At 39.3% G+C, this 15,691-nt stretch overlaps 2 long non-coding RNA genes across 3 annotated transcripts in view; one reads left to right on the top strand and one right to left on the bottom strand.

The window, feature by feature from the left end:
* Positions 1–12,672, top strand: part of LOC118249663 (uncharacterized) — a 39,362-nt gene extending 26,690 nt beyond the window's left edge. The window contains exons 2-4 of the long non-coding RNA XR_004779174.2: positions 3,699–3,761; positions 10,692–10,842; positions 11,372–12,672. This is a non-coding gene — a long non-coding RNA (uncharacterized LOC118249663). The remainder of the gene's footprint in view (positions 1–3,698; positions 3,762–10,691; positions 10,843–11,371) is intronic.
* Positions 11,871–15,691, bottom strand: part of LOC118249662 (uncharacterized) — a 40,564-nt gene continuing 36,743 nt past the window's right edge. The window contains exon 7 of one of the 2 annotated variants that reach the window (XR_007707889.1): positions 11,871–11,956. This is a non-coding gene — a long non-coding RNA (uncharacterized LOC118249662). Of the gene's footprint in view, positions 11,957–12,663; positions 13,039–15,691 lie in introns of those variants that run through there. The other variant, XR_004779173.2, reaches the window with a different exon arrangement.

The raw sequence follows: 15,691 nt of genomic DNA, 5'->3' as shown, positions 1-15,691 counted from the left end.
GTTAGGTCTGCAGTCCATTATTATCAGGCTTTTTCTCCTTGCTTGGAACTCTGGATTTGTGTTGCATTGACACTTAGACTTGATGAGATTCTGCTTATACTCAAATCTATAAGATGCTTTTCCTAGTCAATCCCAGCAATTCATACCTAGTTTCTCAAAATTTCTTCCTGTAAAAAATTAAAATCTACTTTTTTATGTTATATGATTCAAAGTGACCTGATTCAATCTGTTCAGTCTAGTATTGTCTCCTATGACCACGTCTTCTATAAGATACTTGGTACTTTCAAAAATTAAATTCAGTATGAAGTTGTGTTAAATCGTCGTGGTGGGTTGATCCTAGCCAGCAGCTGAGCACTCACCCAGTGGCTCACTTTATTCCTCAGTAGCAGGACAAGAGAGAGAATTAAAAGACAAAAAAACAGAAAACTTACAAGTCATAAAGACAGTTCAATAAGTGAAGTAAAATTGTGTCTGCAACAAAAGCAAAGTAAGAAATTCATGCACTGTTCCCATCAGCAGGCAGATGTCCAGTGAATTCCTGAGATGCGGGCTCTCAACACATGTAATGGTTATTTGGGAAGACAAATGCCATAGCCATCAATGTCTACTCTTCCTCCCCTTCTCCCTTAGCTTTTATTGCTGAACATAACATTACATAGTATGTAATACCTCTTATGTCTATTTGCGTCAGCTATCCTGGCTGTGCCCTCTCCCAGCCTCTTGCCCACACCAGTCTATTTGCTGGGAGGTGCAGAGTGGAAACAAGAAAACATCGATGCTCTTCAAGTACTTCTTAGAAACAGCCAAAACACCGGTTTGTTATCAAAACTGTTTTAGACACAAACCTAAAACACAACACTATGCAGGCTGCTATCAAAAAAATTTAACTCCATCCAGAACCATCACATTCATTAACAGAGAAATCATCTGTCACATTCAATATTTGTGATCCAGATTTTTTTTTAAATTTTTTTTAGAGTTTCTGTATAACAAATCTGTCTGTTACATGATACCAGTGGGTTCTGTTTTTATAAATTATGTATTCTTTAGGGATGAAGAAGAAAAATATAGATAAGTGAAACCATAAATGCCCCAAATACCAAGGCAAATGTGAAGAATGAATGTCCCGAGAATTTTCAAAGCCCTCTCATTGTGTCGTGTGTACTTTTTGAATTTTATACGTGGCATTGCCATATTGACTTTTGCATAAGGGTTAATTTCACTCCACATGATTTTATTTTCTTTTGTGGAAATTTCTGGGAGCACACTGCAATCTGTACAAGACTATTTTGTTGTACAGCAGCTTCCATCTTTGTTTCCTCAAGTAGTGTAGGTATGGTAGCATTGGACATAACTATGATCATGGTGGCTACTGCTTTTCCACTAGTATGTGCTATGGAGAATGTACTTTGCAACACTGAGCAAAGAGTGGAAAGGATCTTTAAAATCTTCCATTTCCTCATCTAAGTATTTTAGGTTTCAGACCAATAAGTTGTTGGCAGTATTACTTCAGTAGTAAAAAGAATAAAGATATTTATAATGGCAAACTTGCTGGTGACAGCTGCGGTAAGAAACAACTCTTCTTCATAGCTCAGAAGGACAGAACATGCCACATCTTTTGCACCATAATTTAAAACTTAATTGTTCTTTTGATTTATATTTCTATAAAGCAACATTGTTTATGCTGATCCACAGAAGTTTCATCTGTACTAGAATATTTTATCTTATTCCCCTTTGTTATATATTATATTGCAATTCTTTTATTAAGGACATTACTCACATCTCAAAGGTCAAGGTTATCTGTGTTGCTCTAGGAGCTCAGAATTATCAGTAAATTTCAATTTTTTCCCTCCTGTTCAAAGCTCTGCTCATGCTCCTGAATCGTGCAGGATCAGGAAAATGTGCTACAGCTTTTCAGTCTGAATCATTATTGCTATAGTTAAGGAGATGCCTTTGTGACACTATGTTAATTAATCAGGAACCTTTATGAACACAGTGATTAAATTCTTTCATTATTTTTAATCTTAAAATCCTTAAGCAATTTTTAAGATATCACTGAAAATAATGTGGAAATTTTCCATATCTTCGTGGCATTCCTCTTTCTGTGTCACAGGCCCTCACACATTTGTACAGACTTAGTCAAGTTTCAAATATCCTTAGCAGCAATGAAACCGAATAGCAGTGATGCATACACTGTTTTGTTTAGCTGTTCCTGTGGAAGAAATAATACTGTATAGGCAGATATCAAAACAGGAAATGCAGATGGTGTAAAGGCAAATGGTATGGTGCTGTCATACATTTGTGGGAAATCAAAAAATACCAGTCTTAAGACATCTGATAGTGGGAGTTCTATGCTCTGTTGTCCTTAATTGCACTGAGTCTTAATAATGCTCATGTTCTTAATCAGATTTCTCCCACTTTAAACGAACCCACTGATTTCAACAAGACCACTTGGGAACTTACTTAGACTACTCATTGCTGTTCAGTATAAAGTGGAGTATTAAAATCTGGCCCTAATTTAGTAACAATTTAATTAAATGTATGCATTTTTAATGATGGGTTATTAAATGGATCTCCTCTTCTAAGTCCAAAGTGATAATATTCATTTCATTTCAGTCATAATATTCAGTCAGGTAATATTGGATAATGTCTATTAGCAATACAATTTGTGCTGTGGAAGTAGTGGAAAAATAAAGATCATTTGAGTAAGTTATAAATTCTTGATATTTAGCATTGACCCTGCTTACCTGTAATAATTCATTTACTCACTTTGGCAATGTCTTGGCAACCAGTCAGAATCAAAATCTGAGTCTAGATACAAAGACGCTGATATTCTTATCTGCTGCCACAGAGATGACAAATTCTGTCCTCCTGCCTTGGTGTTTAATTAGAAATCTCCATGAAATATATTATATGAAATTCTGTTCTGTATATAAGAGAAGGAGATATTCTACATGACTCCATTACTGTGACCAGTTATTTTCTTATCTCTGTCAGTCCTTTTAAAATTAAGAAAAACAGTTGCTAGGTAACTCGAAGTTAACTTCATGGTAGTGCTGTGAATCTTTTGAGTCATTTTAGTTTTCTTTGTGGATTTCTTTTTCTGTTAATTTTTAAGAAATGGACTCCAGTCTCGTAAATGTGACTTGCCACTTGAAGTTTGTCTTTGAACTTCATGCCAGCACTGTTTGGCTTACACAGGAACAATGAAAAGAAAGTATAATCCATCACAGATGACAGCCATTTGTTTTAAATCAAAGGTCTCTTTATTTTAACAATAAACCTGAATGTTGAAATAAGCAAACCCAATGATATTTTTGCTTAAAAGTGTTGAAAATACCACAAAGCTACCAATTTCACCAAAATTCCAGTCTCTGGAATATAGATTTTAAAGAGGGATGAGTCTAGATGACTTCACACAATTCTCAGAGAGAGAATATATTAAGGTCAAGACAAGTCTAAATATCACACTTGATCCACAGACTGTTCAGACGTTGAATTATGATGAGTGTACTGTTCTGTCTCCCACCAATTATATTCTCATTTTAGACCACATAGAAATGCAATAAAGGAATAATAGACAATGTGTGCGATAAGTAACTCAACATGTTGCTTTGCATTTTGAGAAGAAATTAAAACTCCTTTAGAGTTTCCTACCTATGATTTTGTGTTGTAATTTATTCATACTTTGCTTCTAGGGTAAACCACATGCAAATGGAACAATAAACAAAGCATCTTCTATACCACAGGAACATGTTTCAGTAAGTAGTGTTGTGCTGCTATAGAAAACCGCCTTGAGTGGACACTCCCTCCTCTCCTTTCCCTCCACCCTTCCACCCTTCCTTCTGACTTTCCATATACCAGCTTATTCACAACATCACCATACATTTCCTAAACTATTCAAAATTATCACCTGTCTTCCCTTCTTTCAATCTGAGGAGAAGTTACAAAGTGTTATGCTTTAAAAAAAAAAGGGGGGGGAGAGGGGGGGGGGGGGGAGGGGGGGGGAGTTGCATTTTCCAGAAAGGCAAATTTTTCTGCTTTGGTTCTCTGAGAATTACCCACTAGTAACTTACTAGTTACTTAGTAGTACTTACTAGTTAGTTTATGTACTCCTTTATTTTGCTTTTCTGTCAAAGTTTTTCCATATCCCAGAAGGCAGGAGAGTAAAGCAGATAGCATCTACTTTTGACTCAATAGCCAAATTGAAAGGCAGTGTATAAGTGGATGATCTGTATCAACAAGTGGATGCAAGGCTTAGGGATTCTTATGAAGCCCAAGCAAGTTTAAGCTAGTTTAATTTAAATGTTGAGGGTGGCAGAAGAAGGTGCTATACCAGGTTAGATTCCCTGGGACTACCTGAGTTCTGATCCAAAATTCAAAGGAAGACTTAATGGCCTTTGAAGCAGATCTTGGGTTCTCCCCTGAATCTAATCATGTAGTTAGTGGCTATCAACTTGTATGCTGTTATTATTGGCTGGTAAGATGTGGCAAAGTTTGATTTCCAGAAGTGTTCAGTACTCATTGTCCCTAAAGAAGTCATTACTGTGTCTCTGTATAATATATATACTATCTCTTCCAGCAGTTGTTGTTTAAGAGGGCGGGCAGCTAAGTACCACACAGCTGTTCGTTCACTCCCCCCAGGTGCAATTAAAAAAAACCAACCAACCAACCAACCAACCAACCAAAGAAACAAACAAACAAAAAGTAAAAAACATGGGTTGAGATAAAAACAGTTTAGTAGGATAGAAAAGGAAGGGAAAAGAAGAAGGAGAAAAAAGAAGAAAAAGGAGAAAAAGAAGGAGAAGAAGAAGGAGAAGAAGAAGAAGAAGAAGAATATGAATAACAGGATTATTATAATAATAGAATATTCAAAAACAAGTGATGCACAATGAAATTGCTCACCACTTGCCAAATGAAGCCCAGCTAGTCTTTGAGCAGGGGGTTCCTGGCCTACTCCCCTCAGTTTTATTGCTGAGCATGACACCATATGGTATGGGATATGGATGGGACCCAACTTTGCCCATTTTGGGTCAGCTGTCCTGGTTCTGCTCTCACAGCTTCTTGTGCACTCCCAGCCTCCTCACTGGTAGGGCAGTATGAGAAGCCAAAAGTCCTTGACTCTGCGCAAGCACTGCTCTGCAAAAGCTAAAACGTCAGTGTGCTATCAACATTATTTTTCTTCTCAATCAAAACACAGCACCATACCAGTCACTATGAAGAAAATTAACCCTATCTCAGCCAAAACCAGGACTGAAGCTTAAAAATTTCATTCATACTGTATGCTTTGTTCTACTAACACCAATAACGATCATTTATACGAATGAATTTTACTCTACATATAAGATTTATGCTCATAATAACTAATTGAAACCTTTTCCTCTTCTCTTTTCACCTTCTCCTCTCACTGATTCTAGAACAACTAGGAATTTGTAAGGTTGACAATTTTTTGAATACAGGTTAAGACTAGCATGGATGACAGCTGTAGCAACACACAAACAAAACAAAACAGCACTGGCAACTTTCCACATTTCTCTGCCATGATATCACATCCTTGTGATAAGAGAACAGTCAAGTTTCTGTTTCCATGTTACCTGTACCCTTTGCTGAGATCGTCAGCAAGGTTGCCAATTATAAGCAACTGTGAAATTTTGCGACTTGCTGGCCTGGAGCTGCTGAAGCCACCAGCTCATTTCACAATATTTAAACAGTAAATTATCATACCTAGCATTTTTGTCAACAAGCTGAGGGATTAATTGAATGGGTGTGTACATCCTGCATATTGGTTATTGTTAGACATAGCTCTTCAGCCAGTAACAGTGTAAACACCTCTTTTGATTTACAAGAATGTCAAGACACTCGCAGACAAATTGTTCAGTTAAGACCGTGTGTGCTTACTTCAAGTGATCCACATATATTCTTTCAGACCTGTGTTCAGTGAATAGCGATTAAAACACGGTCTGTGTGGAAAAAGGCATGACAGGAAAGGAACAGTGATAAAAAGAAGAAATGTGCTGACCAGCTCAAAAGTGAGAAAGAAGCACTCTGAAAGCTGACATGCATTCTGCATGAAAAACATTCCTAGCCTTTATTGTGCCTATGAAAATGTGAGGAGACAGAACAATTCTTGTCTACATGGAGAATATTTAGTGCTCAAGTCTCCTCACTGCACAGATAAGAGTATCAGAGTATAAGTCAGAGTAGAGCTTTCTCATATCCCTGGGTACTGAGTGTTCTTGCTACTAGTGGTGTACACACATAAAAGCCAGTCAATATGCTTCAGAGATTACATCAAGGATGCAGCAAAATAGAGTCTACCATACGGAGAGTTCTTTCTCAAACTTTATTTGCTTTGTGGCACAGTGTCAGAGGTCTGATCACTGAACAAAAATCATCATCCCTAAGGGTATTTGCAATATTGACTGTTATGTCTCCTCAGTACACCCTGGTATGACTGGCAAGCGCACACATTCATTCTTATTTTTTTCTTTTTTTTGTAAGTCATCAACTCTTTCTCATTAAAGAGCCTACATCTCACCCTAGTATTCTCTCTCTTTTCCTTTGTCTTGCTGCATAAGAAGACATAAAAAATAAAAAAAATATATAAATTATTATAATTTTAAAGATATGATTTATTTTTAAATATATAATTTATATTTATATCTATTTTATTATAGGTATAATTTATATTAAATTATAAAATATAAAAATTATTATTAAATAAAAATTATATTAATATAATTAATGCATAAAAAGAAGAACTTTTAAGATCTATTTTAATGCCTTTACTCTGAAAATACGCTGATCTTTCATCACTTGTTTGTAAAAATTTCTTGATTTTGCAATTCATATTTGAAAACATAATGCCATCTCTAGTTTCTTCCATTTTGTACTTTATTTCAATATAGTCTACTCTGTGCTCTTGCAACCTCACCTTGAGTACTGTGTGTAGCTTTGGGCACCTCAGTCTAAGAAGGATACACAATTATTAGAGTCTGAATGAGGGCTACGAAGATGGTGAAGGGTCTAGGGGGCAAGACATGAGGAGCAGCTGAATGACTTAGTTTGTTCAGCCTGAAGAAAACGAGACAAGGGTCACCACTTTGTGGTCTACAGCTTCCTTACAACAGGGAGTAGAGTGGGAGATGCTGACCTCTTCTCTCGGGTGACCAGTGATAGAACCCAAGGGAAGAGCATGAAACTGCAACACGGGAGGTTCAGATTGGATATTAGGAAAAGTTTCTTCACTGAGAGGGTGGTCAGGCACTGGAACAATCTCCCCAAGGAAGTGGTCATAGCACCAAGCCTGCTGGAGTTCAAGAAGCATTTGGATAATGCTTTTAGACATATGGTTTAATTTTTAAGTAGTCCTATGTGGAGCCATGAGTTGGACTTGATGATCTCTGTGGCTTCCTTCCAACTTGGGATATTCTACGCTTCTATAAATTGCACAGCTTCTTCTACAATGAAAGGCCATCTTCCCTGCAGTATTCATACTCCATTTTCACTTTTCTGTTTTCTTGCTTGTTTGGTTGGTTTGTTTTTGTGTGTTTGTTTGTTTCCATGTCCTGTATGTTTGCCTCCAGGGATTCACCACAGACACAACATCCTTCCACAGCCAAACTGAGACAACAGCATTACACTTGAAACACTAGAGGTTGCTAAAGCCTTTGTTTGTTCATTGAGTTTTCTCAACTGAAACAACATGACATATCTTACTGAATAAAAGAGTCACGGTGGGAAAATTCCTCCTACTCTAGACATACCTAAATTAGCACTAGACAGTTCATTCTCTGGATTCTCTTGCATGACTATTAACAAAATGCACAAGAAAAGGTCCTGTTATAGTGAGTAAAATGCATCTATGATAAATGCAAGATTAATGCAGAATTAAGAATTTAATGGTTAGGATCTATTTATTGATTGTCAAACATAAAAGGGACTAAGAATAGTTGGCAGCCTTGTTTTAAAATGTTTTTTAAGAATACTGCCTGAAAAAAATAAAAACAAAGAAAGAACAAAAGAAAAAAAAAGCATATGTACATTTGAAAAAATAATGAAATAATGTTAGGTAAACTATCTATTTAATGTAAGACTACACACACACACTGTATACCTGAGATTGTGCCTCATGCAAGACAATATGCCTACAAGATACTTCTCCAGCTGGCTTTTAGAATCTTATATCATAGATTTCTCATTGGGTTGAAGAGTAACTCCTGTAAAAAAAATAAGCTATTGAACAGTGGTTTATGTCTCCTACTCTTATATATGCAAGTCTAGCTAACAAAGGGTAAGGCAGTAGCTTTCTACTACAGTTGTTATAAGCAAAACTGGTACAATTTCTCTGGTAAGCCACTCCCTTCTTTTAGTAAGCTTTTTGCTTTAGTTGATTGCCTGACAAGGTGAGACTAATGAAGTGCTAGGTACAAGTTGTAGCTAGTAATCAATTGATGGTAATCAATTTTCACAGCTGTGTGATAATACTAACTGGATTGATTTTTTTTAATTATTTTTTTTCCTGGCATCCCAGCCCCTGGAGTCAAGTTATCATGCAAGGAACTCATATTATGTTTTCTTGAAAAATAGATTGTCCAAAAAAGTTGGATAATGTGACACATACCTGCCTTGCTCCTCAAAATAAAAAAACAAATAGAAAGACACCCAGATGAGTTATTTGTAGTAACTGTATTGCTTCATAGGCTTAATTTATAAATAATGAACATTTGGGGCTGCCAATCTGTGAATACGTTTGGAGGACCTGCTTTGTCCAATCTCTCTTCCTGACAAGAATTTCTGTGAGGGAAGCAGGGATTAGTATAATGAACTCTCCCTGACATCTGGTCTGGGGGAAGCTGGCAGGCCTTCTCTCTTCCTAGCAATTCTAGTGGTTTCCATTGCACTCCAAATTCTCCAAAAATATTTTTGTTTTGGGAAGGGAAAGCAAAGCCAGAGAAGAGATCCTGCGGATGGTAGGAAAAGCTGGCCCCCGACTTCCAGAAGAATACACATGCCAGGAATGGCAGGGCCAGCTGTTTTGACAAGGCTCCCACTGTGGCAAGCAGAATGTCCCATGTGATGACATCAGACTGGAAAGTTGCCCAGCTTGCGTGAGCCTGTAACGTAGCTTTTGAGCAATAGCATGAGTTATATTTAGAGAGGGAGAGTAGTAGATGAGACATATGGTGCCTAATTCTCCTTCAGCCTCAAGTCTAGTCATGTACATGAACAGATTTCCATTGATTTCAATGGCTAAGCCATATCAGCACCAGTAACATGACTGACTCTACAATTGTAATGTAAGTGAAATTCAGCCTAAGGAAAAAAACACAGTTTTGTTCTGTGTGCAGCTGATGCTTTAAAAATAACAAGGGAGAGATCAGCTTTAGCCTTCCTACAAGGGCTTGTTAACACATTGTAAGCCTTTTCTGCTTGACTTACTAAGACATCACTGAACTTCAACAAAATTTGTTTTATAAATAAACTCTGTTACTATGGCTGGAAAAACACAGTTGAGTCTCTGATCAAAGATTAAAACAAAGTCTTTTTGACATTATTTGCACTTTAAACCTTCATTGTCAGAGAAAAAAATAGTTGAAAGTATCTTGGTGTGAGCCCAACTCACTGTCTTACAAGAGCTATGGTAAAGCAGTGCAAAATTATTTAAAGTGCAAATGAAAATCAATTTCCGCCCACTCCTGGGCCATTATGAGAAACAGACCTGCTTTGTAATGCTGGTGGATCTTTGTATAGTCATAAAAACAAAGATTTATTTGCTTCTTATCTCCAGCAATTAATGGCTACAGATGCCAGCTATGCTGAATGAGCATTCTGCACCTTCATAAGTTTTCTTCTTTTATCTGAGTTGCTGAGTTTGAAAGCTGCCCAACTATTGAAACTCCACTTGAAGTGCCTAAGATCAGAAACAAGCTCAGAGCAGCAACATGGTACGATACTGGAATTAGAAAAATAAAACAACAACAACAAAACATTTTTTGTCTCGTTACCTATCTTGATCAGAAGCATTCAGAAGTGTTTTATGCTAAAATAAATAAATACATTTCTGAAGTTCACTGATTACTCCATATAGAGCAGACTTGACACTTCATGTAACATTTGCCTCAACAGTACAGAAGCAGGTAGAGAGATGCCCTGCAGGGGCAGCTGAGGAATTCCAGACAGGAGAATCCAGGCACAGCTATGCCTACTCCTACCACCTGCTCTCCCCACCTTCTCTGAAGAAAACGTGTCAGCACAGAGCAGAAAGAGCAGCCTCAGGCTTCTTTGAATTACACAGAGGGCTAAGCAGTCCCTGGCTGGCCCATGATCACAGAAATGGACTTAAGCTGCTTAAAGCCATCTTTCTAACTGATGCTTTTCAGCTGTGCAGAGGGCAAAATAGGTTCAGTTGGAGAAGCCATCCTTAAACACAGTTTGGGATTCATTCTGACTCTTCATGTCACAATATATCTTCTGTGACCTGGCTAACAAGGAAAGCCAGTGGTCTACAAGGTCTTAATAAGTCCCTTGCTAAGCCTTCAGATGTTCAGAAGAAAACATTGGATTAGGGTCAGTTCATGCCTCCTTGATTTGGAAGACACCTCGTATGGGCTACATACATTAGAAGCAAACAATGACAATCTATTATCATCAAGTGTACCTACAACAAAGTGGTCTGGTTTATCTTGCAGTTCCCCATACATGTTTTAAATACTGAAGCCTTGATGTGAACACTACAATTCAGTGATGGAGGACCAGTCCCTTTGAGACAAGAAATTAGCTTTCTAGATGTTGATTCCGAGGCTATGGTATAGAATGACAAATTCACTTGAAGTCCTTTGGGTGAGTACTAGCTGCAAAGCATTTCCAGCAGTGGCTGCAAGGAAAATGTAATAATGTTAGCAATTCATGATAGTTTCATGCACTTTAATACTGGTAAGTGGCTATGGTGAATTATTGGTGAGGAAATTTTGAGACATCTTTATATTGAATTCAGTTGCATGTAATGCAAACAGAAAATGCAATATAGAGTGACAGCCATGTTTTGAAGTTACTTAAAAATTGCTACCTGGAGTCGAGCAGAATTTATTTCTGGATGAACATGATATTTCAGTATTACCCTGCGGGTGAATATTCATCTCAAGATTTTCAGGATGGTCTAGCCTTTTTACTCTTACTGCTCTGTAATCTACTGACACAGGACAATATACTTTCTGCTTCCTCTGGTAAGTTATTGATCTTGGATCTTTCTGTCCCTGTATGCAGATCTCCACGATATCTAACAAATTGTTTCATTTATGTTAAACTACAGTATAACCTCACTGATCAGTCACAGGTGGTAATAAAGTGATTTGTTTGTCATTTTCTTCAGGAACTGTTTGTCATGGTCTCAGCTGGTCTGCACAGAGGATCGGATTCTTGAGAAAGCATCCATGCAGCAGTCCTTGTGAAAGTAAAGACAAGGAATAATCCCATCTATTGGCAGACTCATTACTGAGCACAGAGAAAATAGTATCTGAGATTGAGATCAGCCTTATAGGAAATGCAGTCAGTGCCCCCTGTCTCCCTGGAAGCCTGGCTGCAGCCTGAATTAGGAGACTTCAGAAACCAGGTTGATTCCTGGGTAGTATTTGGTGCTGTGTTTTGTGTAATGACATTACACCCCTCCTGAGAAAGTGGAAAGCATGAGGACAGTGGTTAGACCACTGCATGTGAGGCGGGCAAAGTTAGGTAGTGGGTGTAGGACAATTTTCTGGCAACAGATAGTTCTTGAACCACCAGAAAATGCTACCAGTTTGTGTATCTGTGCATCCCAAACTCACCTTGAAAGGCTGACACACACGGCCTACCTCATCACCCCAGGAGACCTCTCTTCAGGTATCTCTGTACCCAGGGATCTGATGTATCTTTCAACTCATACTTGAACCAGATGTTGGCAATTTTCAGAATGCAGATGCTAGAATAGATGATAAATCAGGCATTTCCTACTCCAAAGAAGTTTAAATGAAAATAACAATGGCCTTTACCCATCTTTCTGGCAGCTTCCAGACAGCGGGTAAGCATAAATCATGCTTCTAAACTCAGCTGTTGTATACATGATATACATGATATGTATACATGTATACATGAGGTATGGAATTAGCACCCCATTTATATTGTATTACCCAAGTCCATGATTCCACTCCATCTGCAGATATCATGTGCAATAAAAATGTCAGAACATACTTGGTTGGGAATTTCTTGGTTTGAAGGGGAAATTTCACTGACTGGAAATACACTGGATTGGTTTCTCACTACCCAGTGGAATATTAGTCTTCAAAGAACAATCATCTGTAGTTGCCAACTTGCTATCCAAAGGAGTGTGTATACTCATCTTGTCATCTCATCATGTGCCTCCTCCTCCTCCTGACACATTGTAAATTCTTATTCCTGTGGCACAGTGATGGCTTCCAGTAACCTTTCAAAAACAGAAAGCCATCTTCCTTTGGAATTATTCCATGAAAGCAGAAAATTTAATATTCTTGTGCATAACATATGTAATAAATGAACTAAAGTGGACACAATGCACTCTAGGGTATGGGGTATTAGTGCCTTGACGAATGCTAGTTCACACAGGAATTTGGCAAAGGTATGACTGGAGGTTCATATGAAATCTGTATCAAACTTGCACTACCACAGGAGGCAGAAGCACTTTATTAAATATCCAATATTAAGGATCACGGATCAAAGTATCATTGTCAGTTCTTCTTTGGAAATAATACAGATTCTTGGAAAGCAAACTAAATATAATACAGATGTCTTCATGTTGCAAGCCATACAAAAAAAAAAAAAAAAAAAAAAAAGCTTGAAATGTCTTATGTTTTTAAAAAGAATGAATGTGAGTTCATATATGCAGCAGAAATACAGATAAACCAGCACGCATAAGCATGTCTTCACATGCTCATTGTTGACAGCAGAGAGGTCTTAAAGATACTGTGTTGAAGAATATGCAGTCTCTACCGTATACTTGATAGTCAGACTTGTGCCACTGGTGCTCACCTGGTGTATAAATGACATTGTTTTGAAGACTTTCCCTCTCTTCTGACAAATAGGCACTTTAAACTGCTACATTTATGGCAAAGTTATTTTTCAGTGTTCTTGATATGTAATTAAATGAACCAGATTGTTAAGTATGCTAGGGCAGTATTGTGCTAGAGCAGTAAATCTAAGCAGAGAGTATTTTGGCAAGGTAATGATATGCATAATAGGCAAGTATTATACATATTTGTTTTGAAGGAGTATTTTATTCAAAACCATGTAATAGCCAAATGCTATCAATTTTATTCAAAACTATGTAGTAGCTAAGTGGTTAGATTTTAATCTAGCATTTTAAATTCACTCTTCTCAGGGGGCAAAATTATGATATTTACCTATAGATAAAAAGGAGCACCATGAAAAGAAAAGCATCAGAAGTTGGAAACTTGCCAGATGTTCACGTGGCAATAGACAATGCCTTCAAGGCTTCCTTGGTACTAGACCAAATAAAATACTCAGACACTACTGACCCTGCTTCCTGGCAGTCCTCCTTTTCCTCAGTAGTCTCTCTTACTTGTTCCTATATTATCTTGCTCTCTCTCTTGTTCTACTTAAGGACTGGCAACAGCAGCACAGGACTTGGGCAAGACTGCTAGGATGTGACATGGATATGGTCAAAAGAGTCTCCGTGAGCCCCCTAAGCAGACCACAAGAGGCTTGTTTTGACAATTTTTTCCTGAGCTTTCCGGGGATCCTACCAACACGATTTAGGTACTCCCAAATGCTTTAAATAAAATTAAATTGCGTGAATAAAAATAGCATCTCTCTGTGCCAGGTAGTGAATCTATTTTCAATGAAGAACAGCTGCTCAGGGATGACCTCACTGCTTTCATAGTTGGGCTCCTCAGGATGTAGGAATTCTTCATCTGTATGGGTGGAATACTCTGATGGGTAAGGAGCTCCATCAGTAGGAGTGTGGACAGCACACAGAGAGAGGTGAACCTCCACCTCTACTCAGCTCTGGTGAGGCCACACCTCAAATACTGTGTCCAGTTCTGGGCTCCCCAGTATAAGAGGGTTGTAGAACTTCTAGATAGGCTCCAGTGTAGAGCCACAAAGATGATTAAGGGATTGGAGCATCTGCCTTATGAGGAAAGACTAAGTGAGCTGGGCCTGTTTAGCCTAAAGAAGAGGAGAATGAAGAGGGGATTGTATCAACCTCTACAAATACCTGAGGGGACAATGTAAAGAGGATGGGGCCATGTAGTGGATTTACGTGGCAAGGTTTTGGTAGAAGGGGGCCATAGGGGTGGCTTCTGTGAGAAGAATCTAGAAGCTGCCCCGTGTTAGGTAAGGGCCCTGCTGCTGACCAGAGCCAAGCCAATAAGCGGTGTTGTTTTGCGCCTCTGTGAGAGCATATTTAAGACAGGGAAAAAAAATGCTGCGCCACACACAGTAGCTGGGAGAGTGAGAGGAGTGAGGAACAGCCTTGCAGGCGCCAAGGTCAGTGAAGAAGGAGAGGGAGGAGGTGCTCCAGGCACCGGAGCAGAAGTCCCCTGCGGCCTGTGGTGAGGACCATGGTGAAGCAGGCTGTCCCCCTGCAGCCCGTGGAGTGCCACAGTGGAGCAGGGTTCCACGCTGCAGCCTGTGGAGGAGACCACGGTGGAGCAGGTAGACCTGCACCAACGGAGGCTGCGGCCTGTGGAAGACCCCTGCCAGAGCAGATTCTGGGCCGGACCTGTAGCCCGTGGAGAGGTTACCACACAGGAGCAGGTGACCTGGCAGGAGCTGCTGCTCGTGGGGGATCCAGGCTGGAGCAGTTTGCTCCTGAGGGATGGACCCCATGGTACGGACCCATATCTGGAGCAGTTCTTGAAGAGCTGTTGCCTGTGAGAAGCCCATGCCGGATCAGTTCAGCAAGGACTGCATCCCGTGGGAGGGACCCCACAGCGCAGAGGACAAGAGTGACTGAGAAGGAGCGGCGGCGAAGAAGAGCTATAGACTGACCATAACCCCCGTTCCCCCGTTCCCCTGCACCTCTCGGGGGGAGGAGGTGAAAGAGAGCAAATGGGGGGAAGGTGCTTTTGTTTTCTTTCATTTGATTCTCACTTCTCTAGCTTGTTAGTAACAGGTAATAAATCTTCCTATCTCCCTATGCTGAGTCTGTTTTGCCTGTCACAATAATTACTGCACGATCTCCCTGTCCTTATCTCAACCCTTGAGCCCTTTTCATCATATTTTCTCCCTGTTCCTCTTTGAGGAGGGGGAGTGAGAGAGTGGTTGTGGTGGAGCTCAGCTGCCCACCCGAGTAAAACCACCACAGGCCAAAGTCTTCTCAGTGGTGGCCAGTGAAAGGACAAGGGGTAATGGGTATAAATTGAATTACAGGAGGTTTCATCACCATATGAGGAAGAACTTCTTTACTGTTCAGATGACAGACTACTGGAACAGGCTGCCCAGAGAGGTTGTGGAGTCTCCTTCTCTGGAGATATTCAAAATCCGCCTGGATGCAATCCTGTGTAACATGCTCTAGGTGACCCTGCTTGAGCAGGGGGGTTGGACTAGATGATCTCTGGAGGTCCCTTCCAACCTCAACCATTCTGTGATTCTGTGAGCTGCTCCTTTTGAATGAGCTTATCAAAAGTTGAAATGCAAAAAATTTTTGTGTGCATTATAG

Source organism: Cygnus atratus, chromosome 2 (genome assembly GCF_013377495.2).
Source record: "Cygnus atratus isolate AKBS03 ecotype Queensland, Australia chromosome 2, CAtr_DNAZoo_HiC_assembly, whole genome shotgun sequence".
NCBI classification, from domain to species: Eukaryota; Metazoa; Chordata; class Aves; order Anseriformes; family Anatidae; genus Cygnus; species Cygnus atratus.
The sequence above is the reverse complement of the archived record's forward strand: the minus strand, read 5'-3'. Positions and strand labels throughout refer to the sequence as shown.